The sequence below is a fragment of the Neofelis nebulosa genome, chromosome 9, assembly GCF_028018385.1.
Source record: "Neofelis nebulosa isolate mNeoNeb1 chromosome 9, mNeoNeb1.pri, whole genome shotgun sequence".
In the NCBI taxonomy this organism is placed as follows: Eukaryota; Metazoa; Chordata; class Mammalia; order Carnivora; family Felidae; genus Neofelis; species Neofelis nebulosa.
The window spans coordinates 50520118-50539179 of record NC_080790.1 but is presented as its reverse complement, the minus strand read 5'-3'; the positions used below and the strand labels follow the sequence as shown (position 1 = coordinate 50539179).

Genomic DNA, 19062 nt, shown 5'->3' with positions numbered 1-19062 from the left:
CTCACTCTTCTCCAAAAAAGAACTCCTGCAATGGCCAAAGGGTTATTTTGTCTTTTTCCTGGGCCTGAGTGAGAACGTAGGTTGTTACTTGTGTTGGAGAAACAGTAATGGGTTATTAGTGGGTGAAAGAAGTGGAAACATCACCTAGACTAAAGGAAGTAAGACTATTCTTAGATATTCCTCAGCCATTCCCTGTGGTTATTTCCCGATTCCTGGCAGTCTCCTCTCTTTACCTCTCCTTGCCTTCAAAACAGCACTGGTGCCTTTGCCACCTTGAACAGCTCTTAACGGCTCTGCTTGCCATGCTTAAACATCTGTGTCTAGAACTTGTCTCACTCAGCCTAATGTTCTATACTTTTCCCATGGCTTTGGAGTTAAAAAAATTTTTTTTTAAGTAGGCTTCATGCACAGCACAGTGCCCGACACAGGGCTTGAACTCACAACCCTGAGATCCCAACCTGAGCTGAGGTTTAGAGTCAGCCACTTGACCAACTGAGCCACCCAGGCACCCCTTATATTATTCTTAATTGAACCACGGTAGACTCAGGATAAGTTTATACAAATATTTTAGTTCCCAGTCTTAGTGTTGTTGTGTAAGCACAAGGCCTCTGATTATGGCCTTTGGAACTTAAGTGTGGCCTAGGAAGAAACCATATAATGAGAATGGAATCCTGTGTTAGTCTGAACTATTTTCATTCCACTGGCAGAAAGCTCAATTCAAACTGGTGTTCAGGCACAGCTGGATCTAGTGCCCACTGTCATCAAGATTCATTTTTTTGTTTTGTTTTAAAGATTTTGTCTTTTTATTTTTTTTAATTTTTTAAGGTTTATTTACTTTTGAGAGAGAGAGAGAGACAGAGTGCATGCAGGGAAGGGGCAGAGAGAAAGACAGAGACACAGAATCCGAAGCAGAATCCAGGCTCTGAGCTGTCAGTACAGTGCCCGACGCGGGGCTCAAACTCATGAACCATGAGATCATGACCTGAGCCAAAGTTAGATGTTTAACCCGCTGAGCTACCTAGGCACCCCAGATTCTATCTCTTTTTAAATGTTTATTTATTTGAGAGAGAGGCAGACAGAGCACAAGCAGGGGAGAGGCAGAGAGAGAGAGGGAGAGAGAGAATCCCAAGCAGCCTCTGCGCTGTCAACACAGCCTGACGTGGGACTTGATCTCAGGAACAGTGAGATCATGACCTGAGCCGAAATTAGAGTCAGTCGCTTAACTGACTGAGCCGGCCAGGTGCCCCTGTTTTAAAGATTTTGTTTTATTTTAAAATCTGTACACCCAACGTGGAACTTGAATTCACAACCCAGAGACCAAGAATCACATGCTCCACCAAATGAGCCAGGTTCCACCAAATGCCCCGACACTCATTTTGAAGGATATACTCAGTGTTTGTTCGTTTAAGTAAGTTTTCCCAATGTGGTAGCTTTGATGGCTTATACACTCAGTGTTTGTTCATTTAAGTAAGTTTTTCTAATATGGTAGCTTTGATGGCTATAGGTTTATATACTATATAGGTTTATATACTATTGTTTTGGTGAGTCCAACAAGAAAAAGAAAACTTCTGTGTCCAAAAGTTCCCCCAAAAAAGTCCTGGAATTGAGTTGTTGGGTCATGGGTTTGGTCATGACTTCATCCTAGGACCAATTACCAGGGCCAGGGGGTTAGAATATTCTGATTGGCCAGTCCTGAGTCATGTGCCTATACACCATGTGAACCACGTGCACTGAGAGTAGGGGAGAATTCATCCTCCAAAGAAAAATCACGATGACATCAAGAGTAGAAGGAGGAGTGGATGCTGGGCGAGCAAAGACAACAGATGTCTGCAGCAGGTGCCTAGGAGAAAAAGCTAGGGCCTACCTTCACCACTGTGGGCAGTATGACCTAAGGTGAGCAAACTAAGACAGAACTGGAAACACCAAGTGCTACAAGCTTTAGATAATAGCACCAAAATTATGAGGTAGTGACCCCTTCACTCCCAAAAAGGCATGTCACACATCCAGGCCATGAATCTTTTATTCATTTAATTTGCATTTAGTGAGCGCCTACTTTGTGCAGAGCACTGTTCAAAGTACACAGAAGTAAATGCTGTGCTCTCTGTCTTTAAGGAGTGAATAATGGGGTAAGACAAAGGAGCCATACTCCCATAAAATAGCACGAGAGCAATATCTTCCTAACTGATGAGCATACACAGGATGGGCAGCCACTTCGTGTATGGGTGTTGAGGGGACCCAAGCAAGGAGGAGATGAATGTTTTCACTTTATTTATCCTCTACTTTTATAATTTAACTCATACTCTTTATAATTTATTTGTACTCCACCGTTAACTGTTTCAATAAATATTTACCGTATGCCTACTAAGTGCCAAGTGCCCAGACTCTAGATACCAATAGAAAGGTTTTCCAGGATATGTAAAATATTAGAAAGAGAAAATAAATCGATTGAACATGGGGGCAAGTGAATATAGCATACAAGGACGCAACGACATGGATCCGGTAATAGAGCAAAAAATGTAATCTGTGATCACTTACATTCCCAGTATAGATGAGCCACATGATGTGTGATGTCACAAATAATATTAAAATGTGTTCAATGAACCCAAGCAACACAATAGGGTGTTCTGTTTTGCCATGTAAAAGATGGCACAAGATATAGTAAAATATGTGCGTATTATATATATAACATAGTAAGGTACAATATGTAGTAAAGCACAATACATAGTAGGAAGTAATTCTGCTGGAACTCAGGTGGGTGCAGGCATTGGGGCAGTATATAGTTCAGCCCAAACAACTAGCTGTCTGCTAACCTAGCTTAACCTAGATGGTGGACTGCATGAATTTTAAACAACTCCAAGTTCCTTTTCAGTGACATTTTAACATTTAATGACAGTGAACTTGGAATTATAATCTTTGACAAGTGCTTGGGGGTGCAGCTGCCAATCTTTATTGGTGGCCGAGTAAGATCTGAAGTTCTCAACTTTCAAACTGTTTTTGTTTTGTTTTAACACAGCTCACCAAAGTTTTAGTAAGACAGCCTGTGGGTCACTTACTACATCGATTCCCCTTTCACAGCAGGAAAGGAACTGGCAATAACCACAAAGGGTGTCTGTACAAGCCAATATGGGGAGTCAAAATTTGGACTGTGTGGTTGTCTCCTTATTTATGAACTTGGGAAAAACATGGGAATACCTACATGGGGAATACCTACCCAAAACCAATCTTCAAGGTTTTGATCTTGTAGCCTTTCTTTCTTTCCATAATTGGCTAGCAGGGTCTGTTGTATATACAAACCATTCTTTGTCTAGGAAAATAAAGCCCTGTCATCAGAGTAAAAAAGAATATCTTCCTTCCTTTTTGTTTTTTTTTAATAGCAAGGGGCTATGAAACCGGCCCATCCAAAGATAGTATCAATTTTTTTTTTTTTTTTTTAATGAGTGGAAAAGTACTGGTGTCAGAATTCATCCTGGATCAGCCCTCAGGAAAACTGTCCTCCCCCCACCGCTCTGGCCCATGAAGTAGAATAGCAGTGCTGAATCAATTTGTCCATGGCCCAGACTGAGGAAAGGTCAATAAAAGTTGCAGATAATTTGACATTATTCTTGCCACTGTAGGGCAAAAATTATAGCAGTGACCTGTGGTGGAATTGCTTTTTAAAGCCTATCTGTTCCTTATATCCAATTCTCATCTGAGAATCCTGGATTTTCACCACTTGTTACAGAGCTTTATAGAATTAATAAACAAATCGACGTTTTAAAAAAAAATTTTAACATTTATTCATTTTTGAGAGGCAGAGAGAAACAGAGTGTGAGTGGGGGAGGGGCAGAGAGAGAGGGAGACAAAGAATCCGAAGCAGGCTCCAGGCTCTGAGCTGCCAGCACAGAGCCCGAGGTGGGGCTCAAATCCACGAACAGGGAGATCAGAACTGAACTGAACTGAAGTCAGACGCTTAACTGACTGAGCCACCCAGGCACCCCACGAATCAACTTTTAATTTGAGTTAGAGGATGCCCAGGTTGTTCTCACTCAAGAAAGATAAACTGGATTCTGGGTTTAGCTCAACACAGCTAAGTCCAAAGAGTAAAAAAATAAATAATAAACACAATCAATAAAACTGGGGATGGGAGCCCATTGTTTAAGAGAAGTATTAACAACTCCAGAAGCAAAAAGTTGCTCATGGGTGCTTTATTCAGATCGAGTTTTTAAATTGTCTGGGCAGTGAATTGGGCTCTAGTCAGAGATCGGCCTCATATTTATAAAAATTGGGGCAGTTGACTTTGTTTCGTGAAAGCCAGAGGAAGTGAACTTCCCAGGTGTTTGGTCCCACACAAACTCAGTTTCCAGAATAACAGCTCAAAACCTTCCCGAGTCTGCTGTTGTTGCCAGAGTCCATTCTCACCACAAGGTGTTATTGAAGTAAAGTATTTTTAAGACGGTGAAAAAATGTATTCTAAACTTTAACTTTTATGAGGTCCTGAGTGGCCTTTTTCTATTTTGGGTTCTCACAGCTTCTTCATTTGATGTGTTAAAGGTTATTTCAGCTAGCCAAGAATTCTTAAACCAAATGTAGGATAAGCAGGACCTGCATTTGCTATAGCATTTTGAAATTAAGACTGATTCTAAATTATCTGCACAGTGTTGTGATGAGAGAACCTCATCTTCGGACACTTCTAGTAGTTCTCAGCTAATCCCAGGTTGCAAGTATATTTTTCCCCTCCGCACTAGGGGAGGACGTAATGCTGAGGTTACGAGCAGGCTCCAGAGCCAGACTGACCTGGGATGGATTCCTCGCTTCCTCACTTACTGGCTATGTCATTTCAATAAGTGTCTTATCCTCTCCAGCTTCAAAGTCCTCAACTTTATGAAATGTGAATAATACCAGGAGCAAATGAGAGAATGCATACACACAGAGGCTTAGGGCAATTTGGGGCACATAGACACAACTCAATAAGGGGCAGTATTGATAATAACAATCATAGTAATAACGATGAGGCCTAAGCCAATAGTTTGCTGTGAATCACACTTTGGGGACAGGGGAAACATCTTTCTCTTGCCTAGAGAAATGGGCAGAGGGTCCTAATACCCCAGGGAAACCATAGCCCCTGATCACAAAATGAAAGGGGACAGTTCCTGCTTTCATTTAAAAGCCACCCTTCTGGGTGGGCAGGTCCGAGTGTCAGGGAGATCTTGACTTTTAAAAGAACCATCTAGCAGAAAGGCTATCAATCCCTCTAGTCCCATCCATCCCCCCGTCCCTGCCCCACTATAACTCTCCTCCAGCTCTTCCTATCTGAGGATGAAGGTAGGGACTTGGAGCACCACGCTCCAAGGGTTGATGGGAAGGACAGGATGACTGTAGGAGTCAAAGGAAGGCACTGCCTGATAATAAATAAAGGAAATAACGGGGATCCTGGGGGACTTCCCAGGCCAGCCCAAGGTTGAGACACTTAGAAAGTCTAAAGGGCTATAGTCTGTTTCTAATTCCTCCAGGGTCAGGGTCATCCCAGAGGGAAAAGGAAGGACATGTGTCTTTTTACTTAGATGTATGGTAGATTTCAACATTCTCTCCTTTGGCTGTTACTTCTCCATTTAGCACCGACTGTCAAATGCTGGCTTTCTCGTAACGATCACATGTGGAGTTTCCCGTGGGTCCCGTGCAAACCGCACCATTCCACCCAAGTTCACACTTCCTTGATATGGGAAGTCTGGCCTAGTTCAAATACTCTTATCCTCCCTTATCCCCACCTTCTCCAGTGATACACCCACATTCTTTCTCTTGGGTGGGGCATTGGCAAGAACACTCCAGTCCAACCACCTTCCCTGTGCCCATTGGTCCTAAGAGGACACCCCAAAACTGAGGGTGTCCAGTCTGCTCCACATTTCCCCACTGTCTGCCCTATTATTGCCATCCCACTAACATCTTCAGGTGGGCTCAAGGCAGATCAGTACAGCCACTGCCCCAGTAGACACCCAAATGGAAAATGCAAACGGTTATGGGCACCTGTATCCTCCAAACTGTCCTCTAGGAATCCCCCCTTACTTGTGGGGATATAGCCCTCCTTCTCCACAGAATAATCGAAGAATCCATTATGTCACTGCTCTTCCCCAAGGCTGGGGACTCAGCTGGGAAGACTCAGTCTACTTCTTTCTCTGCCTTTCCCACATAGACACCTGGGGGTAAGGACACCAGAAAGTAAGTTGGCTGAGCTGCCTCTCAGTCAGCCCTGGGGGAGGTGCTGGGTTCCATTTCTGGCCATCTCCTAGAGCCTATTGTTTGCATTTGGGGCCATAGCAACAATTTCAGGGAAACAAAAATGTTCACTCAGCAGTCTGTACCAGATAAGATTTAATCCTGTTATTCAAATACTCTATATCTTTCTTGATTTTTTTTTATCTCCTTGTTCTATCAGTTACTGAGAAAGTTGTGTTACTTCCAGTATGATTGCAAATGTATCCATTTCTCCTTTTTGTTTAGTTAATTTTTGCTCTCTCTGTCCCTGTGTGTGTGTGTACATACAAGTGCTACTAGGTGCATACAAATGTGGAATTGTTACATTCTCTGGTAGACTGCTGTCTCTTTCCTTCAGGACTACACCTTGCCTTAAAACATACTTTGTCTCATATTGGTATAACTTTCTTTTGACTAGTACTTACTTTCAACTTTACTGAATCTTTGTATTTAAGATGCATCTCTTGTAAGTAGTGAATTACCAGTTTGATATCATCAAATATCCAAACTATCTTTAAGTAGGAATATTTACTCAATTTAAGTTTAGTGTAATTACTGATGTATTTGGGTATAAGCTCACCACTTACAATTTGTTTTCTTTTTTCTCTCTTCTTCCAGGAAGATGTCTTCTCTGTTAAGGTCATTGCTGCCTGGATGAGACCCATCCCTTTTGTGGTAGATACTCTGCATAACTCAAAGACTACTGATTTAAATGTTAGTATCGTCTTTTCTTTCTTTTTTTTTTTTACAAGATGCATACTAAAATATTTTTTAATATCCATTTTATTTTTGAGAGAGAGAGAGAGGCAGAGTGTGAGTGGAGGAGGGGCAGGGAGAGAGGGAGACACAGACTCTGAAGCAGATTCCAGGCTCTGAGCTGTCAGCACAGAGCCTGATGCAGTGCTTGAACTCACACACCACGAGATCAGGACCTGAGCTGAAGTCAGACTCGTTTAACTGACTTAACTCGCTTAACTGACCGAGCCACCCAGGCACCCCACTGTTAGTTTCATCTTTAAAATACTTCCAGAGAAGGTCACCTGGGTGGCTCAGTCAGTTAAGTGTCCAACTCTTGATCTCATCTCAGGTCATGATCTCATGATTTGTGAGTTCAAGCTCTGCTGACCGTGCAGAGCCTGCTTTGGCTTCTCTTTCTCTCCCTCTCTCAAAATAAATAAATAAACCTAAAATAATAATAATAATAATAATAATAATAATAATAAACCTCCAGAGAAACACCTACATCAATGTTTGGCCACATATCTGGGTACTGTGGCCTAGCCAAGATGACACATAAAGGTGACCATCAGGTCCCAGTGGAAAGAAAGCCCAGAGTGTTTGACAGGCCCCTCCCTACGGTGGCTCTGAACTCCCTAGCCCCATAAGTCTGCCAAAAACATTGATAAGTTTCTTAGTCTCTTAGTTACTGCTTCTTGCTTAACTTCTTTTTTTTTTTTAAAGATTTTATTTTTAAGTAATCTCTTCACCCAATATGGGGCTTGAACTCACAACCCTGAGATCGAGAGTCACATGTTCTTCCAACTGAGCCAGCTAGGCACATTGCTTTTTGATCAACAACAACTTCTTCTTCTTCTTCTTCTTCTTCTTCTTCTTCTTCTTCTTCTTCTTCTTCTTCTTCTTCTTCTTCTTCTTTTTAATTTGAGAGAGAGAGAGAGATAGAGCACGCTTGCGAGCCAAGGAAATGGTCAGAAAGAAAGAGAGAGAATCTTAAGCAGGCTCCGTGCTCAGCACAGAACCTGATGCAGGGCTTGATCCCACAATCCTGGGATCATGACCTGAGCCAAAATCAAGAGTCGAACACTCAACCAACTGAGCCACTTCTTGGTCTCTTCCTTTTGCTGCTCTAACATGGAAGGATGTCTCCAGAGGAAGATGGCACAGAATATCAGATTTGCCCAAATGAGATTCCTCTCTCTAGAAGACTGGCCTTTTATGTCCTACCTGCTTTGGTAGTTCTGGGTGACTACAAACAGGTATGTTTTCATAGTTTATTTTAGTGGGAGGATCATTGAGATGCTGAAAAGGGCATTTTATGAAATCCAACTCCCAATGAATAGCTCTTAAACCTAGAATGGAGCAATATGTCCTTAAGATGTAAAATAATGCAAATTATATTGAATAATACTAGAGTAGGGTCCTCAGTGTTGTATTGGGAAAGAAGATGCTTCAATATTACCTGTGTAGCTAACAAAGCACAGTCACCTGGATCCCCCCTCAGACGTAATGAACCAAAACCTGTGAAGGTTGTAGGGGATGGGTTAAGAACACTGAACTAGACACATTTTCATTAAAGACAAGAATGCCATTTGTAAGGGCAAAACATTAAACATTGTTCTGAAAGTTCTAAATAGTGTAATAAAAATAAGAAAATAAATCAAAGGTAGAGATATTGGTTGAAATAAATCTTTTCAGATGATAGATTATCTACCTAGGAAAGAAAAACTCCAAACTAATGAGTTTAAGATGACTAGATAATGTGTGTATAATATATATGTGTACATAATAAAATGTTTATATTTCCTATACATCAGTAATGAGTTGGAAAATATAACAAAAATGTATGGGGCACCAGGATGGCTCAGTCAGTTAAGCATCTGACTTTGGCTCAGGTCATGATCTCAAGGTGTGTGAGTTCGAGCCCCGATAGGGCTCTGTGCTGACAGCTCAGAGCCTGGAGCCTGCTTGGGATTCTGTGTCTCCCTCTCTCTCTGGCCCTCCCCCGCTCCTCACACTGTGTCTCAGTGTCTCTCTCTCTCTCTCTCTCTCTCTCTCTCTCAAAAATAAATAAGCATTAAAAAGGAAATATGACAAAAATGTTAATGTAGTAGCAAATAGGGGTGCCTGGGTGACTGAGTCAGTCAAGCATTCGACTTCACCTTAGGTTGTGGTCTCTCAGTTTGTGGGTTCAAGCCCCTCGTAGGGCTCGCTGCTGCCAAAGTGGGGCCCGCTTGGGATCCTGTGTCCCCCATCTTTGCCCCTCCCCTGCTTGTTCTCTCTTCCTCTCAAAAATAAAATAAACATTTAAAAAATACATATACAGATAGTAGCAAATAAAAATACAAAAACCTAGTTAAGGAAAACAGAACTGTGCAGGACCTATATGATGAAATCTTGGTGATGTTATTGAGGAAGATAAAGAAAGTTTTGAATAGGTGGAAAGACATAAGTGGAAAGTCCAACAGTATAAAGATATAAACAGTATATAAATTAGTATAAAATTCAGTGTAATTCCAGTTAGGATCTCAAATTTTTTAGGGGGGATTTGGTGAAAGAATTTCACAAAATGGTTTTAAAGTTTTTCTGGAAGAACAAATAAACAGTAATAACCAAGAAATGTTTGAAAGAGAGTAACAATGCAATATTTATTTCTGCATATATTAAAACCTAGAGCTGAATGAAATAAGTCATACAGAGAAAGACAGATACCATATGTTTTCAGTCTTATGTGGATCCTGAGAAACTTAACAGAAGACCATGGGGGAGGGGAAGGAAAAAAAAAAAGTTAGAGAGGGAGGGAGCCAAACCATAAGAGACTTTTAAAAACTGAGAATAAACTGAGTGTTGATTGGGAGTGGGAGGGAGGGAAGAGTGGGTGATGGGCATTGAGGAGGGCACCTGTTGGAAGGAGCACTGGGTGTTGTATGGAAACCAGTTTGACAATAAATTTCATATTAAAAAACAAAAACAAAAAAAACCCCCCACTGATTTAAATTAAAAAAACAAAAACAAAAAAAACCTAGAGCTGTATTTAAAATGGTGAGATAGGGGCGCCTGGGTGGCTCAGTCGGTTAAGCATCCGACTTCAGCTCAGGTCACGATCTCACGGTCTGTGAGTCCGTGAGTTCGAGCCCTGCATCGGGCTCTGGGCTGATGGCTCAGAGCCTGGAGCCTGCTTCCGATTCTGTGTCTCGCTTTCTCTCTGCCCCTCCCCTGTTCATGCTCTATCTCTCTCTGTCTCAAAAATAAATAAACGTTAAAAAAATTTTTTTTAATGGTGAGATACAGGGATGCCTGGGTGGCTCAGTTGGTTGTGCATCTCGCTCTTGATTTTAACTCAGGTCATGATCCTGTAGTCATGGGATTGAGCCCCGCATCAGGAGTGTGGGCCCTGCTCAAGATTCTCTCCCTCTGCCTCTCTCCCACACTTGCACGCTCTCTCTCTTTCTCGAAAAAGAAACAAACAAACAAACAAATAAATAAAGTGGTGAGGTGCTAACGCAGAAATAAGTAGGCAGATAAAGGAAGAAAGCAGAGTGCAGAAAGAGAACATTTCAAATCACGGAGATGGTGTTGACTGGTTTGTAAGTGATATTGACTAGTTAACAAATAGTGTTGGGTAGTAGCTCTTGGGGGAACAGAGAAGACAGGAAAGTCTGAACCTATCTCATAGTTTATATTAGAATAGATTTCAGCGGGATTCAGTAGAAGTTTCAATATAAGATATGAAATAACAAAAGTGTCAGAATAAAATGTAGGTGAATACTTACATAATTATGAGTTGAGGAATGATTTCTTTAAACATGGCCCAAAGGTACATACCATGAAGGGTAAGGCAGATATTTTTATGTCAGAAGTTAAAACTTTATCAGAGTAGTGTTTATCTTGGGAGGATTATTGACTGTGAGAAGTTACATGAAAATCTGATTTGGGTATGGTTACGTGGGTGTAAAGACTCACTGCACACTTAAAATTCACTTGTCTGGGGGCGCCTGGGTGGCGCAGTCGGTTAAGCGTCCGACTTCAGCCAGGTCACGATCTCGCGGTCCGTGAGTTCGAGCCCCGCGTCAGGCTCTGGGCTGATGGCTCGGAGCCTGGAGCCTGTTTCCGATTCTGTGTCTCCCTCTCTCTCTGCCCCTCCCCCGTTCATGCTCTGTCTCTCTCTGTCCCAAAAATAAATTAAAAACGTTGAAAAAAAAATTAAAAAAAAAAAAATAAAAAAAAATAAAATTCACTTGTCTGTATGTGTTATTCTTCAATTAAAAAAAATTTAAGTAAAACTTCTGGTTGGAAAATACCAAGAAAATAATTTTTGAAAAAATGATAAACTAAGAATAAATATTTGCAACATTCACAATATACAAAAGGTTAATTAATATCTCTAATATGTAGTTATTGTAAATCAATAAGAAAAGATTAAACACCCTAATAACAATTAAAAATGCACAAAACCTAATACATATTGACAACAAACAAGAAAAGATGTGTAGCTCATTAATAACCAAATAAATGCAAATTTAAACCCAAGATAGCATTATTTTTTACTTACTAAATTGCAAAGATTAAAAGGTTTGATGCTCTTTAGCTAGGTTGTAAGGAAATGAGCACTCTTGGGGCACCTGGGTGGCTCAGTTGGTTAAGCGTCTGACTTTGGCTCAGGTCATGATCTTACAGTCTGTGAGTTCAAGCCCTGCGTCGGGCTCTGTGCTGACAGCTCAGAGCCTGGAGCCTGCTTCGGATTCTGTGTCCCCCTCTCCCTCTGCCCTTCCTCTGCTCACACTCTGTCTCTCTCTCAAAAGTGAATAAACATTAAAAAAATTAAAAAAAAAAAAAAGGAAATGAGCACTCTTGTACTTGAGTGGGAGAATAAATTGCAATTACTTTCTGGAGGTCTGGCTTAGCAAAATGATTTATTTTTTATTTTTTATTTTTTATTTTATTTATTTTTTAAATTTACATTCAAGTTAGTATATAGTGCAACAATGATTTCAGGAGTAGATTCCTTAGTGCCCCTCACCCATTTAGCCCATCTCCCTTCCCACAACCTTCCAGCAACCCTCTGTTTGTTCTAAATATTTATGAGTCTCTTGTGTTTTGTCCCCCTCCCTGTTTTTATATTATTTTTGTTTCCCTTCCCTTATGTTCATCTGTTTTGTATCTTAAAGTCCTCATATGAGTGAAGTCATATGATATTTGTCTTTCTCCGACTAATTTCGCTTAGCATAATACTCTCTAGTTCCATCCACGTGGTTGCAAATGGCAAGATTTCATTCTTTTTGATTGCCGACTAATACTCCATTGTATATATGTACCACATCTTCTTTATCCATTCATCCATCGATGTACATTTGGGCTCTTTCCATACTTTGGCTATTGTTGATAGTGCTGCTATAAACATTGAGGTGCGTGTGTCCCTTCGAAACAACATACCTGTATCCCTTGGATAAATACCTAGTAGTGCAATTGCTGGGTCGTAGGGTAGTTCTATTTTTAGTTTTTTGAGGAACCCGCATACTGTTTTCCAGAGTGGCTGCACCAGCTTGCATTGCCACCAACAATGCAAAAGAGATGCTCTCTCTCCGCATCCTTGCCAACATCTGTTATTGCCTGAGTTGTTAATGTTAGCCATTCTGACAGGGGTGAGGTGATATCTCATTGTGGTTTTGATTTGTATTTCCATGATGATGAGTGATGTTGAGCAGCAAAATGATTTATAATTAAAATGTGCATTCTACTTGACCAAGAAATTTCTCCTTTTGGAATGATCCAAGGAGATAACCCCACAGGTACACAAGCATAAGTAAAAACATACTTATTGCAGTATTGTTTATAATAATGACAGATTGGAAACTAGTTAGACAGCCAGTCAGAAAAGGACTGGTTCAAGAAATACATTGAAATATATACAGCCAGTAAAATAGATGTTGCTGAAAATATATATACTTATGGACACAGAAAAAAGAAATTCCAAGACATCGTGTTAGGTAATAAAAGTGGGATTTGTTTATTTCTTCATGTAACAGATATTTATTGAGTGCCCACATATGTCAGACCTTCCTCTAGTCACAAGGGATACAGCAGCGAGAGAAAAAAAGTAAAAGCAATTACTGCCTTCCTGGATCTAATATTCTAGTGGCAAATGAAAAATAATAAAAACTGAAATAAATTATGTAGTTATAAAGCAGCGTGTACAGTACAATAGCATTTTTCTAAATGTGTATTTGTATTGAAAATGTCTGCAAAGAGTTTAATTCATAGTGGCTTTCTGCATGGTGGGGATTTTCATTTTCCACTTTATACTTTTTTTTCCCCTGAAATGTTTTGAGTGAGTATTCCTTTTTAATCAGAAGAAAAGCAATGAATTTCTAGTTTGACAAAAAGAAAATGGCAAAAGAGTGTCTGAATAAATTATATTTGCTATTTCCTTCCCCACAAGAAATGAAAAGATCAACAACTCCCAAGTGGAAGAAACTTTTTGACATTAGAAAGAAGTGCTCAGTTACATATCAAAGCCACAGTGATATGGACCAACATTGCTGCTGGGAATGCAAAATGGGTACAGCCATTGTGGAAGGTTGTTTGGAAGTTTCTTACAAAACTAAACACACCCTCACTGTATCATTCTGCAGTCACACCACTTGGTATACAAATGGGTTGAAAATTCATGTCTATACAAATACCTGCTCAAGGATGTTTGGAACAGCTTTAAACTGGGAAGCATCTAAGATGTCCTCCAGTGGGTGATTGGATAAATAAACTTGTGTGTCCATCCAGACAGTGGGGCTGTTATTCCTTACTAAAGATAAATGAGCTATCAAACCATAAAAAGACATGAAGCAACCTTGAATGCATATGATTAAGTGGAAAAAGCCAATCTAAAAAAGATTCACAAAAATAAAATAAAAAATCAAAAGGCTACATAGTGTGTGATGCCAACTATATGACATTCTGGAAAATCAAAACTATGGAGACAATGAAACAATCAGTGACTGCCAGGAGTTGGAGTGGGTGAATAGGGATGAATGGCTGGAACACAGAGGATTTTTAGGACAGCAAAACTATTCTGTATGACACTGTAATGATGGATACGTGTCATCAGATGTTTGTCAAAACCTATGAAAGGCACAGCATCAAAAGTGAACTCTAATATAAACTATGGTCTTTGGGCAATAATAACATGTCAGTGTATGGTCATCGATTGTAACAAATGTACCAATCTGGTTGGGGATGTTGACAGTGGGGGAGGCTATGTGTGTGGAGGGGTAGGGGATATATGGTAAATCAATGTACTTTCTGCTCAATTTTTCTGTAAGCCTAAAACTACTCCCCAAAATAAATAAATATTTGTTGTTGTTGTTGTTATTATTATTATTATTATTTGGAAGACACAAGAGATATCACCTCACACCCATTAGGATGGCTGCTCTCAAAAAATGTGGAGAAATCGGAACACTTGTACACTGTTGGTGGGAATGTAAAGTGGTGTAGCTGCTGTGGTAAACACTGTGGTTGTTCCTAAAACAAACAAAATAGAGTTACCATGTGATCCAGCAATGCCACTTCTGGATATATACCCCAAGGAATTGAAAGCAGTGTCTTGAGGAGGTATTTGTACATTCATGTTCATAGCAGCATTACTCACAGTAGACAAGAGGTAAAAATAAACCAAGTGTCCTTCAATGGATGAATGAATGAATAAATGTGATATGTACATGCAATGGAATATTACTCAGCCTTAAAAAGGAAGGAAATTCTGACACATGCTACAACATGGATGAACCTTGAGGACATTATGCGAAGTAAAATGAGCCAGTCACAAAACGACAAACGCTGTATGATACCACTTACATCAGATACCCAGGGTCGTCAAAGTCACATGAACAGAAAATAGAAGGGTGGTTGCCAGAGACTAGAGAAAGTTGTTGTTTCATGGGTACAGAGCTTTATTTTTGCAAGATGAAAACGTCGTGGACATCATTTGCACAGTAAAGTGAATATACTTAACATTACTAAACTGTACACTTAAAAATGGTTTAAGATGGTACACTTTATGTTATGTAGAGTTTACCACAACTAAAAATAAAATAATGAATAAAAAAAAAAAGAAGCACCCAGCTTTCCTGAGAATGTTATGAAATACAGACAACAAAAAGGAAAGACCTCTGATTAAAGAAACGCCAATAAGGTGCATGCTGCCAGACAAAATCAAAAGGCAAATGTTAAACTGGAAGAAAGATACATATTTGCAACCGATGGGATAGGCTAAAGGCTAATCGTAATCACTGATGAAATGTACCAAGAACTCTTATAACTCAAGAAGATTAAAGTGAACCATCCAATGGAAAAATAGACAGACATGAACCAGCCATTCTCAGAAAGACCAAAAAAGAAAAAAGTTAATAAATGCCACATGAGTTCATTCTCATTAGTTATTAAAAAAATTTACATTTTAATTTTAGAACAAGAAGGTGCCAGGGCACCTGGCCGGCTCAGTCGATAGAGCATGCCACTCTTGATCTCAGGGTTGGGAGTTCAAAACCCCACATTGGGCATAGAACCTACTTAAAAAAAAATAAAAAATAAAACAAGAAGGTGCTAAGTTTCTCCTTTTGTTTTTTTTTTTTTTTTTAAATTTTTTTTTTTTTCAACGCTTTTTTATTTATTTTTGGGACAGAGAGAGAGACAGAGCATGAACGGGGGAGGGGCAGAGAGAGAGGGAGACACAGAATCGGAAACAGGCTCCAGGCTCCGAGCCATCAGCCCAGAGCCTGACGCGGGGCTCGAACTCACGGACCGCGAGATCGTGACCTGGCTGAAGTCGGACGCTTAACCGACTGCGCCACCCAGGCGCCCCAAGTTTCTCCTTTTGGATTGGGAAAAATTTGAAAGATGGTTCTTTAGGGCACAAGGAGATCCAGAGAGGCTCAGCTGGACAACTATCCACTAACGCAAACAAGATGCAAACATCTATTTCCAATTTTTCTTTAAAAAAGAAAAAAACATTGTATTACTTTTATAAGCAGGCGGGAAAACAATTCTAAGCTGAAGAGTCATAGGAAGATTAGCACGTTTCCAAATGTAATAAACAAATATAATGGACCAAAAAAATAATTGAAAAACATCATTGATACTCAGTGTCTGGTGTGTGAAGAAGGAAGTGGTCTCAGACACTCTTGGCAGGAATGTAAACTTGTCCAACCTTTTCAGAAAACAGTTTGGCAGTTTCCACCAATATTTCAAATGTTCTTGTCTAATCAAATAATTCTGCTTTAAGAAAATCATCATATAGATACACACACACATGAAAGCACATAAAGTTTTACTAATTTCGGCGATGTTTATGTAAGTAAGAAATTGGAAATGACCCAAGAGCCCATCAATAGGATATGTTTAAATAATTTATAATATATCCCTACTGCAGAAAACTATGCTAACATTTAAAAAATTACCTGAACTTATTTGGAAAGACATCCAAAAATATTAAGAGAACATGGCAAGTTTCAGAACAATTGTAAAGGGGCACCTGGGTGGCTCAGTCGGTTGAACCTCCGACCTTGGCTGGGGTCATGATCTCCCCGTTTGTGAGTTCAAGCCCCACATCAGGATCACTGCTGTCAGTGCAGAGCCCGCTTCTGATCTTCTGTCCTCCTCTCTCTCTCTCTGCCCCCACCCTCAAAAAAATAAAAACAAAAATTAAAAAAATTTCTTAAAGAATAGTTGTAAAAACATGTTATAATTCTATTTTTATGAAGTAATATAAAAATATAGAAAAATCTAAAAAAAATTAGCAGGAATACACATCATACTGTTAACTGTGGTAATCTCTGATTCAGGTCTGAGATTGCAGGAAATGTTTGCTTTCTAAAATACACATTTTTGTACTCTTGAGGTTTTTTGCATTGATTTTTGAAACGAGGGGTAAAAAACAAATCTTCAGGGTGGGTTTCCTCATACTACAAAAAATTGAGTACCTCCAGGACCTGGTCTAGCCTCCTGCCTCCCATACCCCTCCTTCTCTCTATCAAAGTCAAGGCAGACTGCACCTCCCTAAGAATTTTCTAAGAGCTTCAATTTATTCAGATAGCATTCCTTTGTGATCTCTGGGCTCTTTGGACCCTGAATCACAACAAACCCCTTTGGATCATAGACTCTTTATTGTTTATCAGTTGACTGTGCCAACAAGGTGTGAATGTCTGGCCTCAGTGCTAAATGCTTAGAAGGAAACAGAGCCAACCCTGACACTGCAAAGGGAAACGATGCCCCCTTTAGATTCCTGATCAGGGTGAGAGAGACTACTGCCCTGTCCCCACCCAAGGAGGGAAACTCGGAAGAGGAGCTCACGACCTGGGCATTAGCTCTCAGCTGCCTCGGCCAGTGAGGACTGACAGCACTCTGTCCCTGCTGGACAGCTCCCACTTTATCCGCTGCTTTGCATGCCCCATCCTCTAGTGAGGGCTTTTCCAGGAACCTGAAAGGCTCGGGGAAAACTTCCCATGGGGCCTGGATTTAGACTTCACACTAAGCACTCAGTTTAATTGTCAAAAGGTAAGTATACCTCATGATGGCTACAGTGTCCCTTCTCCACAGGGGACAATCACAAGCCCTCAAGTCAAGCCTTCCCTAACCTATCCTCTGGGTTTTTTTTTTCCCCTCCGTATCTACACTTCTGTTAATCCTCAGTTAATGAGGAAGACAGACCTGCACCAGGCCATTGCACCAGGTCACCCAAAACCATGTAGAACTCCCATATGATGTCCCCCAGAGTGGGTGCAGTTGTGCCCGTCTGTACAGCTAAAAGCTGAAGGAAAATGCCATTCATACCTGGAAGAGAAATCCTGTGTGCCCTGTTCACCTGCTGCCCACCCCCCACAAGCTCCTTAGTCTTGGGCTGAGTCACCAGGTGGGGGTGGGGGAATGTTCCTGGGGACGCCTTAAGCAGGTATTTGATGCACGCTTCTTCTGATGAAGGGTAGGTATCCTGGGCACCCCCAGAGTTTCTGATTCCATCCATTTGGGTGAAGCATGAGAATGTGCATTTGTAACGGATTACCCAGTCATCTGGGTACTGCCCTCCAGTCAGGCTGGGGCACTTGGGAATCACTGGGTTTGAAGATGGGGCAGAGTCAGGAAGCTGTGTCAGGACCAGAGCCTGAAGCAGAGTGGGGCCAGCAAGGGTGGGAGGGAGGCAGCAGAGCTGAGGGACATCTCCGAGGGGAGGGCCACCGGGAAGGGAGCCCAGTTGGCTGCAGAGCAGGAGGTGGGGTGTCTAGACTGACTTGGGGTTTCTTGCCTGAAGGACCAAAGGGGAAGATTGTGAGGTAGGGAACCCAGGAGGCACAGTAGCGTGAAGGGAGGGGATAGGGGTTCAGGTTTGGAGGGTCATCTGGGTGGAGATGTCCAATAGGCACTTGGTCATTTCAGTCTGGATTAGACATCAGGTGTGAGGACTGTGGGAATATGGGAGCAGAGGGTACTTGGGACAGAGCTGATGGCTGGTAGTGTAGGCAATGAAACAGCTATCCAGGGAGAGTACATGAATTATGAAAAGAAGAGCAAGAACCGCAGGACTGTGGAAACTTCTACAAGCCTGTGAGTCTTATCAGGTGTGTTAAGACAGCTCCCTTGGTCTGTAATTCCCCAAATTTAGGGACCAACAGAGGAAATCCAGCAAGGTAAGGGAAACGATAGGGGACAGTGAAGTTCCAGAGGTGGCTGAAGGTATCCTGGGACACCCAGGTTGACTCAGTTCAGCATTTAGTAGCTCGTGTGATGGGCAGGGGGTAAGGAGGGCACACGGGATATCTTTATGGATGGCATTTCCCTTCAGCTTTTAACTGTCCTGGGCTTGCACCAGACAAGGCACGACTGCACCCACTTTGGGGCACAGCATGGGTGTCCCAGGCCGACCCAGGGTGGGGTGGGGGGGCTGCAGACAGCAGGGCCTAAGGAGGGAGGTGTGGAGGGAGGAGGCCCACTGCCATTCTTGGTATGGTTCTCTCTCCAGGAGCAGAGTTGTATCTGGCCTCACTCTGGGCAGCTTATAAGGCCTGGTGTGAGTTTTGTTGATGCAAGTGCAGCATAAAAGGAACAAATCCG

General features: G+C 41.3%; 1 long non-coding RNA gene across 1 annotated transcript; it reads left to right on the top strand.

Annotated features, from left to right (window-relative positions):
• The first annotated feature begins 8110 nt into the window (after positions 1-8110).
• On the top strand, positions 8111-13882 carry LOC131484902 (uncharacterized). The gene is made up of 2 exons (XR_009248494.1): positions 8111-8222; positions 13403-13882. It is a non-coding gene; the product is annotated as an uncharacterized LOC131484902 (long non-coding RNA).
• Positions 13883-19062: the final 5180 nt, after the last annotated feature.